The sequence below is a fragment of the Cebus imitator genome, unplaced genomic scaffold (genome assembly GCF_001604975.1).
Source record: "Cebus imitator isolate Cc_AM_T3 unplaced genomic scaffold, Cebus_imitator-1.0 Scaffold197, whole genome shotgun sequence".
NCBI lineage: Eukaryota > Metazoa > Chordata > Mammalia > Primates > Cebidae > Cebus > Cebus imitator.
In genome coordinates, this window is record NW_016107512.1 from 3,876,982 (window position 1) to 3,889,830 (window position 12,849).

The 12,849-nt window shown below is 36.3% G+C and overlaps 1 protein-coding gene and 1 pseudogene across 1 annotated transcript in view; both read right to left on the minus strand.

Annotated features, from left to right (window-relative positions):
* The window catches only part of SUPT3H (SPT3 homolog, SAGA and STAGA complex component), a 336,984-nt gene extending 328,061 nt beyond the window's left edge, over window positions 1-8,923 (minus strand). Inside the window, exon 1 of the mRNA XM_037745360.1 lies at window positions 7,779-8,923. The gene's annotated coding sequence lies outside the window, so the exon portion shown is untranslated. The remainder of the gene's footprint in view (window positions 1-7,778) is intronic.
* Window positions 1-12,849, minus strand: part of LOC108317056 — a 170,250-nt pseudogene that overhangs the window by 118,454 nt on the left and 38,947 nt on the right.

Consider the following 12,849-nt stretch of genomic DNA (forward strand, 5'->3'; position numbering starts at 1 on the left):
AAAAAAAAAAAAAAAGAATGAATGAATGAAAGAAAAGAAAAAGGAGATAAAAGAGAAATTTCACGACTCAGTAAGAACATAAAACAAAAAGCAAAAATCCCATAAATAACTGACTGGAGGATTGAATAAATACTTCACCAATGAAGATATATGAATGGCTAAGAGGCACATGAAAAGCCATCCAACATGATTAGCCATTACGGAAAACCACACTTACATACCATTACATACCCACTAGAATGGCTAAAAGTTAAAAAGCAAGTGTTTTGACGACGATAGAGTAACTAGAAATCTGGTTACTAGTTGACAAGTAGTCAGATTTCTAGTACTCATATCCTCATTTGACAAGAGCAAGTGTTGACGAGGACTGACAAGAGCAGTGTTAACAAGGATATGAGTAACTAGAACTCTCATGCATTGCTGGCAGGGAAGTAAGGTTGTACACCACTTCGGAAAATACTTCAGCAGTTTTTTAAACAGTAAGCACATGCTACATAACCAAGCAATTACAATTCCACTCTTACATATATACCCAATAAGATAATCAAATAGTTTTTTGATTTAATGAAAAGTCTTACATTTGAATTGGCAGGAGCACATTAAGATCTCTGAAAACACACAACCTCATAGTACAAAAGTGCTCTTTGGTAAGATTCCTCAAATGGGCCAAGGGCTTAATGGACAGGAGTGTAGGTACTACAAAACCAAGCTAAAGTCATTGCTTTCTTCACACACTAACCTAAAGCATAGCAAGAAGAAAGAGGAAAAGAAGTGATGGCAACCAGAATGCTTTTCAAGCATACCAAAGCCTGATAGTCTCTTGGAATTTCTCTTGGAACTTTACACCTGGCTCCATTGCTCTCCATGGGCTTACTAAATGGTAATTAAGCACTTATCTTTTCCGTGAAGTTGCCAAGATTCATATCCCTATGTGAAAGATTGTGATGAAGTCATGTTAAGAAACCTTTTTGGAGTAATTTTTGGTAGTAAAGCTAATTAGGTGCGGGGGTGGATCATCTTTATCTTTTGGTCAAACTCAACATTTTTTACATTAGGAATTGTAGCATTCAATGAAAACTTCTGGGACACAAGAGACTTTTGCGATTTTTGCTAATTTTTCCTTTCTTTCTAGCTGGAATAAGGACAATTTAGAGGATGATAAAAACATTGAGAGAAACTTTTACTGAACTTTGATGAAACATAGCAATATCCTCACTCAAGCTTTGATTCTGATAATGGCAAAATAAAGTTCACTTCTTACATCATATGAAAAGTGTATTTCTCACCAGAGAATCAATTATACTCTTTTGCTTTTAGTTTGTTTGGAAAATTGTTTACCTGCGTTCCTCAAGGCACTACTGCTTTCTAGGATACTCACAATTTATGTTAGGATACAGTAACAGGCTGAATATCCCTTATCCAAAACACTTGGAATCGGAAGTGTTTCAGATTTCAAATTTTCTAGAATTTTAGAATACTTGCATTATACTAACTGGTTCAGCATCCCTAATCCAAAAATCCAAAACTCAAAATGGTCCAATGAGCATTTCCTTGAGTGTCACACTGGCACTCATATCTACCCAAAATGTATAAAGGTAAGCTATATCCCAACCACCTTGGGCACATGTCCTCAGAACCTCCTGTGGCTATGTCATAGGTGCATCCTTAACCTTAGCAAAATACATTTCTAAAGTGACCAAGACATGTCTCAGATATTTGGGATTCACACAGTAAATAGTAAGACCTGACGTAAATTCCTGGCTGTATCTGTTTTTAAATTACTTATAAACTCTGAGCCTAAATCTCTGATTCCATGAAGCTCAGGTAAATCTGGGCCAGAGTAGGTTGGATTCTGGTTGTTTCCAGGTAAAGTGAACACCATGAACAATGCAAGGTAAGTATGCATGCACCTGGCATAGTATGGGAAAGAAAAGTTTTTTGCTACCAGAGCTAAAAGCAAAAGGGAAAGCTTAGCTTAAACTCTGAAGAGCCTTCAGTGCCATTCCACATCATAAAGAGACTTAAATTGTTTCAAAAAATCAGCCAGAAGTTGTTAGAAACTGATCAGATTCTGCTGATCTGGTGCCAAAGAAACACAACTGGACTTGTTAATTCCAGTGGCAATGCTGAACTTTGAATGAATGATTTTAATGTAGTGATGAGTATAAAGTCCCAATTGTAATGGATCAGATAATTTGAAAAGGAGTACACAAATAGGGTTCACATATTTTTTCTTTACAATTACAAAAACATTCATATAATTTTAGAGCTGAAATCTGTCTCAACTCATTCATTCACAGATGAGGGAAAAAATTAAGCCAAATTGGTGGTATAATTTGGTCTCACATTAACTCCATGACTCATTTTTTTTTTTACTACTCAAATGCATTCTTATTTTCAGAGTCAAAACTATGCTGCTGTTACACATAAAGCAACCCAATTATTCTGTGGAAATAAAAATCATTCTAAATTATTAAAATTATTCTAAATGATGAGGAAAATTAAATTTATACTTAAAACTGTAAAAAAGGCTCCCAGACGAAATAAACATTGGCTATGATCCAAGTGTGTGTAGCACAAGATGCTACATTATTTCAAATCAGAATTATTCATTAAATAAGCATTTATTGAGTATTTACTGTAAGAACTATCCAAAATATTGCTTGAACATAAAAAAATGTTTTTATACGTTCAGGTCCTATCTTAAATTTGCTTACAATTTAATATCCGGGTTTAGAGTCTTTTAAAAGCATTTTGTATGATCACAATCTATAAAAATATCCAATCAAATTATCTGGAGAAATTTGTGGAAAAGCTCTTCAAATTATTCTGCAATAGCTCCTTGATGAGCAACCTTAATAATCTAAGAGTCTCATTCTGTAAAATGTAGTTTTATTATTTTCTAGCCAGAACTGTAATACATTTAAAATCTGCAAGAATCATCCTTTGATTTCAAGGACTGTAGTCAAAGAATATGAAAATAAAATCAGTTAAGAAGGATATACTGCTTGCAATGTCATTTTTTTTTTAACTTACAAAGTTAAGGTTTAAACCAGTATATAAAGAAGACGTTAAATAAAATTATTTACTTTTGAGTCTGGCGGCTCAAAATAGATCCACAGGGCACAGCCCCAGGGGGCGGAATGGTCACACATTAAGTCAGACTCCTGGAGCTTGCCTTCATACTTCCCACTTCTCCCTTTCAACACAGAAAGTTAATAGTTGCCTCACTTTGATTTAGGACAGGCTATGATTTAAAAAACAACTCTTGGCAGACTTCAAGGTAAGAAAACTTACCTCTTAAAAGGGCATACTATCAATATTTTAATAGCTACAGAGATGTTATCATTCCTAGGGCTGACAGAACAAGAAAAAAATCGTTTTTGAATAATTCTGTAGGCATTGTCCTACACTGGATGCAAATGTGAGTCTTGCTGAATTAAAGACAATTAAAAACTTTGAGTAGTACTTTGTGTTTCCTCAAATTTTTTTGGATTAAAACCAAACAGTAACATGAAATTTTCCTCAGTCTACAAATAAAGTACACAATCCCTCCCCCACCACCAACTTTCTACAGAAAAACTTTGCCCTCTCCAGCCAAATAAAATGTTTATGTTAATTGACTGTTGACTACATCCACAAATCCAGTGTAGGTGAAATCAGTTCAGTGAAATTCTGTTTAAGGGAACTAAAGCCTATCTGTATAGTTTATCATAATCTTTAAAAGGTGTGTTAATACATCATTAAAGAAATAAAAATGAGTACTGAAGAAAGGTGCTTAGGTTAGTTTTCTTTCTCTTTTTTTTCTTTTTCTTTAAAATTCTGAATCTAGCAGTCCTCTGAATTTGTGTTGAGAATGTAAATATGATAATTTGCTTTTACTTAACTTAGATACTACAATTACTTTTACTTCCAAAGGGCCTAACATTTCTCTAGCATCTTCACATCTGTCACTTCTAACTATTAATACAAGAATGATAGCATGACTTCTCTCTCTTAATTTTCTTTTCCAAATTGCAATAGAATGTCATATAACTTTAATTCTGTGATATCGTAAGTCCAATATGCATGACAATAATTTTAAAATCAAGACACTTCCTTGAGGAATAAAGAAAGAGCACAGAATCTAGAGCCAAACGTCTTGGTGGTGTCAAAGTGCTATAATATAGGCAAGTCAAGAGCTCTGAGACAGTAATATTCCCATACATTGGCGGTAGAATAAAAAATGACATGCTGGTTCTACAAATAGTAAAGTATTACATGCATGTTAGCTACTGATGTATTTTAATTTCTAGTAACTGTCCAAATTTCTGAAAGGTATTCATTTTTTTCTATCTGTATTAGTTTTAAGCATGAGCACTCAGATGTTGAAAATAAATTTTAATTAATCTAGGACACTAGTTTATCAGAAGGTACATACAATCAAGGGAAAAAAAGCAACCTGTCATATTATTTTCTAAAATGAATACCTTATTTAACATTATAAATTGTGTATAAATTTATACATTCAGTTTTGTTGTTTCTGTATTTTACAACACAAACAAGGCAAAAATACTCTTAAGAAATATTTGCTAGAAATAAAGGCAACACCAACACTGAATAAATATAAACAAATATGCTAAGTATACCTACACAGAAATCAGTACATGCTATTTTTAATCCAAACCCAAAACCACCATGGCATTTTTATGTCTTATAACTGAAGAGGACCTTTCAAACCAGTGTCCCTAACTTGAACAGTGAATCACTTCAAAACTGATAAAAGATTAAGATCTTATGTAATACCAACACCTAGCTGTCATAAAATGCAGATGACTATTTGATATTGTTCCCTTCTGGTAAGACATTCACAAAAATTCCACTTGCTTTTTTTTGTGTGTGTGAGACGGAGTCTTGCTCTGTCGCCCAGGCTGGAGTGCAAGGGCGCAGTCTCAGCTCACTGCAACCTCCGCCTCCCAGGTCCAAGTGATTCTGCCTAAGCCTCCTGAGTAGCTGGGATTACAGGTGCCTACCACCATGCCCAGCTAATTTTTATATTTTTAGTAAAGGTGGGGTTTCACCATGTTGGCCAGGTTAGTCTCCAACTCCTGAACTCCTGATCACCCACCTCAGCCTCCCAGTGCTGGGATTACAGGTGTGAGCTATTGTGCCCGGCCTCTGCTTGCTTTTTAAAAAGTGATGGGATTCCAGTGGAATAAGGTCATTTATTTATCTTTATAAAATATTATCTTTACATTACCCTGTATTTATCTGTAACAATCCTGACCATCTCAGAGTGTAAACTCTTTGAAGCAAGGGATTACAATTATGATTAAATAGAAACCCAATATGCCCAAAAAAAGAAAAAAGAGCCTGAAGATAAATCCCTAAAGATATTTTTAAAAATTAGTAGTTGAGGAATGATATTGGCTACACTTCAAATCTGAAAAACTCAATGAGACAAAAATTCAAAAGTTATCAAAAACTTCTCAGCTTCAATATGTGATGAATAAAACATATAGATGTCCAAGTACTGGAGAAGGTACATACAAATAATCAAACACTGAACATCCTGATACCACACACTTAGAACTCTATTGGTAAATTATTTGTGGATTTCTTCAAAAAACCTATCTTTTATAAACAGAACATTTTCTCCACTATTTTAAGCACAAACTTAGCATCAATGTAACATGTACTAACCATTACATTTTTGCAATTACAAACACAAGCTCATTTTATTAAAAAAAGCAGTTAACACAGTATTGAGTATGTATCAGGCCCTGTGCTAAGAGCTTTATAAACAAAATTTCATGTAATCTACAAAACTAGTGTTTCACCAAGATTATCTGCTTTATGCATGGTCACATACTATAGGAGCAGAATTTAAATCAAACCAGGTTTACCAAATTCCAGAGCTGATCTCTGTTACCTAAGAGAGCCAGCCACTTTTCATTAAATGTTTTTATCACTGGTATCTGTCATCTGTAGTACACGCAGAAGTTTATTCCTAATGGTTCTAAACCAACCAATAACTGTAAACCATACTCTGTCAACTGAGACTTGGAATCTTGGTGTTGGGGAGAACTTATCAGAAAAGAGCCAGGAAAGGCCACATACAAACTTCAAAAGCCTAAGAGATACATGCTTCAAAGGCATTAACACTTCTTTAACTCCTGCCAATAACAAACTTCAATTTAACTGTCATCTTTTGGGGGAAGACATTACTGATGCCTCCGCCACGTATAACCAAAAGAATATTACAGTGCTGCTCACTTTGCACTATCAATCCTCCTTTATTGTTCTACTCACCTCACTGCCCTCTGCCTTTTTACCTTTGTGCCCCTGTTGCCCAAAGAGTTACTAGAAAATAGTGCACCTGTTTGTGGCCCAAGTGGTTTGATTGGGGATCTAAACCAGTAATTCTTTCATTCAGGGATAAATAGAATCCACCTGACTCTAACCTTTCATTCTCGCTTACTTCAGCAACCAGGCTTCAATATCCAAAAGTGAAAAAACCTAAAAAGGACTTTTTAATGTGCAGCCCTTCTTACTGAAATACTGAACAGTGGTTAAGAATCAACAGTTTTAATCTGGGTTCTCCCATCAACTTTCTATGTGATCACAGGCAGGATTACTCATTGCTGTGATCCTCAGGTTTGTCAACAGGCATAAAGACACATTCTAGTTATAAAGCAGGAGTGTAATTAACACATGTTAAGTATTGCCTTTCTCTAAATAAATCAGAAATCAATCTTTTACATCTCTGGAGTTTCGTTCCTCTCTTATGACATAAGGGTATTTAAGTATATTGTTAACAAAGATTCTGACCTCTTTCTTCCAAATCTTTCATCTATGCTACAAATTTAAGCATACAGACCATGAGGCAAGTTAAGAATCACTAAGCATAAAATGAATAAGAGAAAAATTGGGCAACAGGAACATCAACGGCCATAATGCAGCATAATGCTAACTGCTTAAAATAGTTTTCACTTTTATGAGCTATAAAACAGCACCTTTACAAAATACTCTAAAAGAAGAACATAGTTTGTAGTAACACGCTCTGCTCTATTTTAGAGAACATTTATAAAAACGCTTTTATATCTCCTCTTCCCGATGTTCTGAAACTATACTCTCCAAAAGTTTTGCACATATATATATGGAAATTTTATTAGACTGAATTAGGTACAGGATAAAAATAAAAACAGCCATTCTTTGAAATACCTATCTGAAATATCTTCATTACTTCTCCTCACACATATTCTCCAAATGTTTTGCACATATATATGCGGAAATTTGATTAGACTGAATTAGGTACAGAATAAAAATTAAAATAGCCATTCTTTGAAATACCTATCTGAAATATCTTCATTAATTTCTCCTCACACATGATTCATCCAAAATGTTACTTCTAAACCAGGCCTGGTAACCAAGGCCTGTAGTCCCAGCTACTTGAGAGGTCAAGGTGAGAGGATCACTTAACCCCAGGAGTTCAAATCCAGCCCGGGCAATATAGTGAACCCTCGTCACTTAAAAAAAAAAGTCATTTCCTTGTCCACATTTTTGCTGAATACTAGATTGAGTTATTTACTTACATAAAACTTCCTACTATATCACTTAACATCTAATAAAAATTGTTTGTGTTATAGATACTGTGTATGTTTGTAGATGTTTATGTCTGTGTGCACATATAATCTTTTACTACTACATTGAGCTGCTGCATTAGTCCGTTCTCATACTGCTATAAAAACTGCCCAAGACTGGGTAATTTACAAAGGAAAGAGGTTAAATTGACTCACAGTTCAGCATGGCTGGGGAGGCCTCAGGAAACTCACAACCATGATGGAAGGCGAAGGAGAAGGAAGCAAGGCACCTTCTTCACAAGACTGCAGGAGGAAGTGCCAAGCAAAGGCAGATCACGAGAACAGCATGGAGGAAACTGCCCCCATGATTCAATTACCTCCACCTGCTCTCTCCCTTGACACGTGGGGATAATGGAGATTACAATTCAAGATGAGATATGGGTGTAGACAAAAAGCCTAGCCATATCAGCTCCTAAATGGCAGAGGTTATTGCTTTTCACTAACCTTGATATCTCTAGCAGCAGTACTCATGAGTTTATTACATAAACTAACAGATTTTGAAGGCATTCTACATAAATACCATGGTGCTAGGCTATGAGGTAGATTCAAGTGATTTTAAAAAATGGTAATTTTTAGGCTATGTATTTATGATGAAACCCAAACTTTTATAAACCATCTTCAGAATTTGGATAAATTATACTAAAAATAAACATACTGAGAAAGAAGTAACTCTATGACTCAAAGATTTTCTCTTTATAGATACCAGTTAGTCTCATGTGGACAACATCATGCTTATTGCTAGATTGACTGATTTCCTTTGAATTGCTTTAGAGTCTTTGGGAAAAAGGTGAAGGAAATTTCTTACTAGCAGATGTCTCCAATATAACTGAATTTATTTTGTATCTCCCAAGCATTGACTCAATCTGATTGTTCACCTTGGTCCCAGATTAGTATTTAAAACTATATCTTACTTAATAAAACTGCTTTTGAAAGTGACTAAGTAAATTTACACTCAGAAAATAAGTACTAGTTGTATTCTCAAAGGCACAGTGGTTGTTGAGAATAAGTCCATTCTTTTTCTCTGAACATAATCATAACAGGTTTTCTGTTTTTTGATTTTTTACTGTACTTTACCATAATAAATTTTAATGCACCAAACGTGCTGGAGCTGATGTCTTCAAAAAGTTTTCATAATAGAAGGAGTTGATGCCTGTAACAAACATTCCAATGTTCAGTGTTGAGTATTCTGAAGGAGCCACAACTGCTGCTACTATCCAATAGAGCTTGTAGAGAAATAGTTCATTTGTTTGCTTTTCTTATTTATTTATTTTGAGAGAGTCCATAGGGCTTATACAGAAATCGCTCATTTGTTTGCCTTTCTTTTATTTTTATTTATGTGTTTATTTTTAGAGACAGAGTCTCACTCTATGCCCCAGACTGGAGTGCAGTGGCACAATTGCATCTCATTGCAACCTCCGCCCTCCAGGTTCAAGTGATTCTCATGCCTCAGCCTCCCAGACAGCTGGGATAACAGGCACCTGCCACCACGCCTGGCTAATTTTTGTATTTTTAGTAGAGACGGGGGTTTTGCTGTGTTGGCCAGGCTGATCTCGAACTCCTGACCTCAGGTGATCTGCCCGCTTCAGCCTCCCAAAGAGCTGGGATTACAGGTGCATGCCACCGCACCTGGCCTGCCTTTCTTTTTTAAATACACTTTTTTTAGAGCAGTTTTATGTTCACTGCAAAAGGTTTCAATTTTTAAGTGGTAATTCCTACATGATATTTAATCTTGGAAAGCTTAATATGAAGTCTTTTATCTAACAGGACAGGGATGAAGGCTGTATTTCTTTTTTGGATGACTTATCTTTACTTTGAATATAAAAAGCCACAGGCACAAAAACACAAAAAGATACAACTACATACCTACCAGGATGTCTATTTAAACAAGGAAAACAATAAGTTATGGTCTGTTGTGGAAGAATTTGAATCCTCCTGCATTGCTGTGGAAATACAAAATGGTGCAGTCACTGTTGAAAACAGCTGAGTGGTTCCTCAAATAATTAAACATGTAATTACCATATAATCCATCAATTCCACTCCTAGTTATATATGCAAAGAACTAAAGACAGACGTACACAGGTATTTGTATATCAATGTTCACTGCAGCATTATTTACAATAAATAGCCAAAAGGTGGCAACAACCTAAGTGTGAAAAAGTGAATGGATAAACAAAATGTGGTATATGCATACAATGGAATATTACTCAGCCATAAAAAGGAATGAAATAGTGATAAATGCTACAACATAAATGAATCTTGAGGGTACTGTACTATGCAAAATAAGCCAGACGTAAAAGGACAAGTACTGTATGACTCCACTTACACAAAATATCTAGAATAGGCAAATTGATAGAGACAATAAAAATTAGTGGTTATCAAAGCTGGGAGAGAGAGGAATGGAAAGTAACTGTAATGCATACAGAGTTTCTATTAGGTATTGTGTTTGTCTTCATGTTGCATAAGGAAATAACTGAGACTGGATAATTTATAAAGAAAATCTAAACAAATTTCCTCAAAGAAGAAGGTGAAATGGGAGCAGGTGCATCACATGGCAAGAAAGGGACCAAAAGGGAGAAAAAAAAGGTCCCACGAGCTTTGAAACAACCAGATCTTGCATGAACTCAGAGCAATAACTCACTCAACACCAAGGGGATGGCACCAAGCCATTTATGAGGGATCCCATCCCATGATCAACAACTCCCACTAGGCCCCACCTCCAACAATGGGGACATTTCAACAAGATCTGGAAGGAACACACATCCAAACCATATCAGGTATAATGAAAATGCTTTGGAAAATATTGTTCAGTAACCAAAAGAAATAAATTATTAAGCCACAAAGACACAGAGGAACCGTAAATGTACCTCGCTAAGTCAAAGAAGCCAATCTGAAAAGGCTACCTACAGCTACGATTCTGATACAACATTCTGAAAAAGGCCAAATGTTGGAGACGGTAAAAAGATCACTGGTTGTTAGGGGTTGGTGGGGGGTGATGAAGAGAAAGATGAAGGGATGAATAGGTAGACACAAAGGTTGTTACAACAGTGAAACTATTTTGTATGACAGTGTAATGGTGGATACATGGTATTATATATTTGTCAGAACCTATAGGATATATTTGGCTCCTCAGTTTTAACAAACATGTCACACGAATGCAAGACGTTAATAAGTGGGGGAAAGACAGAGTACATGAAAACACTCTACACTTCCTTTACATTTTTCTGTAAACTTAAAACTTCTTAAAAAAAAAAGTTCATAAATATTTTTACGTTTTAGAAACAGTGTGATGATCGCACAACATTGTGAATGTAATTAATGCCTAATTTGTATGCCTGTAAATGGCTAAACTGTAAATTTCATGTTACATATATTTTACCACATTAAAGGACAAAGCATTCCTTTTTTTCTTAATAAGAAAATAATCCTTTTATTCTAGTGGGGGAAATGGTAATAGTGAATCACAGCGCAATGTACAAATTGATGAAAATCTTCATGGAAAAAATGCTCACCAAATATTACTCCACTATAATAATGAGATTTAATTTTATTTTTAATGCTCCCATGTGAAAAAAAACAATATTTTGAAGGATCTCTGGTTGTATCAACATGGAAAGCCCCAGAGCTCCCAGGTAGTTCCTCTTACAAATAAAAAATCCAGAACACAGCACAAGAAAAGCACAGGACACTGATGAAAGATAGAAAAAAGAAGGCTGACTGCCTAGGGACCTCACAATTTGAGAAATAATATGGCAATGAGTCCCCTGCATCTCCTCATTGCCTCCCAAATACCCCAAACAGGGTGATGCAGAAGACTCCAATGTAGAACCACCAAGAGGCAGAGACGAAAAACAATAACCAAAAAAAGCTTCAAGAAAAGCCTGCTCCTAAGTAGCAAAGGAATGAGCAGAAAAAGGGTGGGCAAACAACAAAAAACATTTTTGGCAATATCTGCCTAACTCCAGCAATCATCAATGGAAAAACAGCTTTACCACCCACTTTCAGCAGGCCAAATGGTACATTAAATTTCCACTCCAAAAATCTCTAACCTATTCTGTCTTTGCTGGTATCCTAACTTACCCACCAACAGTCAATCAGGAAGTCTGGCAGGCTAATTTTCCATCATCTACCAGACAGGCTGGGGGATTGTCACTGAGACAGAAGCAGGCAGAACTGATTTTACATTTCCCTCTGTGGATCACATTCCTCCAACTGATTAGTGTCTACATGGTGCAGCAGCAAGCTAAGCCTCATCCTGACTCAGCAGCAAGGAGACTTATTAAGAAGGAAATCCAGGACCAAGTATGGTGGCTTATGCCTGTAATCCCAGCACTTTGGAAGGCTGAGGCGGGCGGATCACCTGAGGTCAGGAGTTCAAGACCAGCCTGGCCAGCATGGTGCTGGCCAACATGGTGAAACCCCATCTCTACTAAAAATACAAAATTAGCTGGGTGTGGTGGCACACACCTGTAGTCCAAGCTACTCGGGAGGCTGCGGCAGGAGAATCTCTTGAATCCGGGAGGCAGAGGTTGCAGTGAGCCAAGACCATGCCATTGCACTTCAGCCTGGGTAAGAGTGAGACTCGTCTCAAAAAAAAAAGAAGAAGAAAGAAATCCAAAGCACAGCTAATAACCACTGTGCCTATTGTTACTGGGGTCATGAGGCCCAGTAAAGAGTTGAGCCTGAATTCCCACACAGTAACAAAGAGACCCTACAAGTAGGGGCTAATTAGTATTCTGCTTTCCTCCTACCCCTGGTGTCACTGATCCCAACAGGAGCTGGGTCTCCATACCTACCCAGAAGTAAAGAGACTTGTGAAAACTGATTACGCAAAATGGAGATTTTTTTTGGTCACACCCAAAAAAATAGAGTGGGAGGAGTCTTACGGAAAAACATTCTAGGACTATCTGGAAAGCCCAATCCAGAACCGCAATAGCCTGCCATGACTTTAAGATTACAAGGTTTAGCTAGAAACTGCCTCTCACCAATCAGAATTTACCAGCACCTGCAAGACACTGCCAACACCAAAGAAATTTCAAAAAAAATTACATAAGTTTTCTCTTCCCCCAATACTTCTTTGTTCTTCAGACACACCTAAGGGCTACCACAGTTTATATGTTCCAAACTGCAATTCTTGTATATTATTTCCAAATAAAAGCTTTGCTTGGAGACTTGTCTCTCTATATACACATTTATTTTATGCTGACTGAAGAGGCAGTGTCAAGCAGGG